The following is a 2479-nucleotide window of genomic DNA, read 5'->3' as shown; positions in this document are numbered from 1 at the left end:
TGACAGAGAAAGACAAACACCATATGGTATCACTCATATATGGAATCTAAAACATGATACCAATGGACTTATCTACAAAACAGAAATACTCACAGACACAGAACACAAACTTATCGTTACCAAAGAGGAGAGCTGGGGGAGGGATAAATTAGGAGTTTGGAGTTAGCAGATACACACTTTAATACATAAAATAAATAACAAGGTCCTACTGTATAATACAAGGAACTATATTCAATATCTTGTAATAACCTATAACTAAAAAGAAATATATATATATATGAGTCACTTTGCTGTATATCAGAATCTAATACAGCACTGTAGCTTTTTTTCGTGGCTCCTTAGAGGTTGTCTAGTCAAGGCTATGGTTTTTCCAGTAGTCATGCATGGATGTGAGAGTTGGACTGTGAAGATGGTTGAGCACCGAAGAATTGATGCTTTTGAACTGTGGTGTTGGAGAAGACTCTTGAGAGTCCCTTGGACTACAAGGAGATCCAACCAGTCCATCCTAAAGGAGATCAGCCCTGGGATTTCTTTGGAAGGAATGATGCTAAAGCTGAAACTCCAGTACTTTGGCCACCTTATGCAAAGAGTTGACTCACTGGAAAAGACTTTGATGCCGGGAGGGATTGGGGGCAGGAGGAGAAGGGGACGACAGAGGATGAGATGGCTGGATGGCATCACGGACTCGATGGAGTGAATCTGAGTGAACTCTGGGAGTTGGTGATGGACAGGGAGGCCTGATGTGCTGCGATTCATGGGGTCGCAAAGAGTCGGACACGACTGAGCGACTGAACTAACTGAACTGGAAGTTGTTGGCTGCTTCAGAATGAAGCTGAACATCTCTTTCCCGGCCACTGGCTGCCAGAAGCTGATTGAAGTGGACGATGAACGAAAACTTTGTACTTTCTACGAGAAGCGTAGGGCCACAGAAGTTGCTGCTGACACTCTGGGTGAAGAATGGAAGGGTTATGTGGTCCGAATCAGTGGCAGGAACGATAAGCAGGGTTTCCCCGTGAAGCAGGGTGTCTTGACCCATGGCCGAGTTCGCTTGCTACTGAGTAAGGGACATTCCTGTTACAGATCAAGGAGGACTGGAGAGAGAAAGTGCAAATCTGTACGGGGTTGCACTGTAGATGCCAATCTGAGTGTTCTCAATTTGGTCATCATGAAAAAAGAGGAGAAGGATATTCCTGGAATCACTGATACTACAGTGCCTCGTCACCTGGGTCTCAAAAGAAACTAGCAGAATCCGCAAACTTTTCAATCTCTCTAAAGAAGATGATGTCCGCCAGTATGTTGTGCGAAAGCCCCTAAACAAAGATGGTAAAAAACCTAGGACTAAAGCAACCAAGATTCAGCGTCTCGTGACTCCACGAGTTCTGCAACACAAATGGCGGCGTATTGCTCGGAAGAAACAGCGTACTAAGAAAAATAAAGAAGAGGCGGCAGAATATGCTAAACTTTTGGCCAAGAGAATGAAGGAGGCCAAACAAAAACGGCAGGAACAGATTGCCAAGAGACGGAGGCTGTCCTCTCTGAGAGCTTCTACTTCTGAGTCCAGGCAAAAATGAGATGTTCTAAGAGTAACAAATAAATAAGATCAGACATAAAAAAAAAAAAGAAAAAACCACAGCATTGTAAATCAACTATAGTACATTTTGTTTTTAAAAAGAAGAAAAAGAATGCTCTAATTCTTGGGGTGCCTGCCTGGCTCATGAAAATTCCTTTTTCTAAAACACAGCTCCAGAACCCAGGAGTGAGCTCCTGAAAGACTGTTATCCAATCAACTGGCTAAGCTGATTGATTGAAGGAAGACCTCTGGTCCAGGCTAAACCAATCAGAATAGTTCTCTAAGACAATTTTTCCAACTGCAACTTAAAATCCAGCCCTCTTTGGAGGTGGAAGCCTGGTATGTGAGTCTTGGGAGCTGTCAGTGCCATGCGGAGGGATCTTGATTGCAGATGGAGAATGAATCCAACAGGTAGGGAGAAGCAAAGACACAGAGCTTGTGTCCTGCTGAATTCCAGTCCATGGTTCCAGCTGTCCCCAGGCCCAGCTGTTCCCCTGTGCCTCCCACTGCTGTGTGACCTGCTGTGTTTGTTTATCTAATACGTTCTCTTTTCCTTACCGGTTAGCGAAGTTCCTGTCACTTGTAATAAAAGCATCCTGAGTAGTCCAGCCCTGTGTCACGTGCTGTGCTGCTTGTCGGGGGCATGCAGAGATGAACAGACAAGAATGCGCATGCTTAAAGGACCTACAGTTCTGTGTGTCAACCGTAATACAGGGTGGAAAATTATAAATGTTTTAAGAGAACTCAAAAGCTGTAGGAAAGTAAAGGTGGGAGAAATCACTTCTACGGGGAGGCTTTAGGGACAACTTCTTGTCTGAGATGGCTTTTGAACTTGCCTCTAAGGTAAGATGAATTTTGCTCATGTGGCCATGAAGGAGAGAAGGCCCTCGAGATGGAGAAAAGGGACTT

The 2479-nt window shown here is 44.4% G+C and overlaps 1 pseudogene; it reads left to right on the top strand.

Moving 5' to 3' along the window:
• The first annotated feature begins 818 nt into the window (after window positions 1-818).
• LOC105605208 (small ribosomal subunit protein eS6-like) lies at window positions 819-2143 on the top strand (annotated as a pseudogene).
• The last annotated feature ends 336 nt before the right edge of the window (window positions 2144-2479 follow it).

The sequence above is a fragment of the Ovis aries genome, chromosome 26 (genome assembly GCF_016772045.2).
Source record: "Ovis aries strain OAR_USU_Benz2616 breed Rambouillet chromosome 26, ARS-UI_Ramb_v3.0, whole genome shotgun sequence".
Classification (NCBI taxonomy): Eukaryota; Metazoa; Chordata; class Mammalia; order Artiodactyla; family Bovidae; genus Ovis; species Ovis aries.
This window is presented reverse-complemented; position numbering and strand designations above follow the sequence as displayed.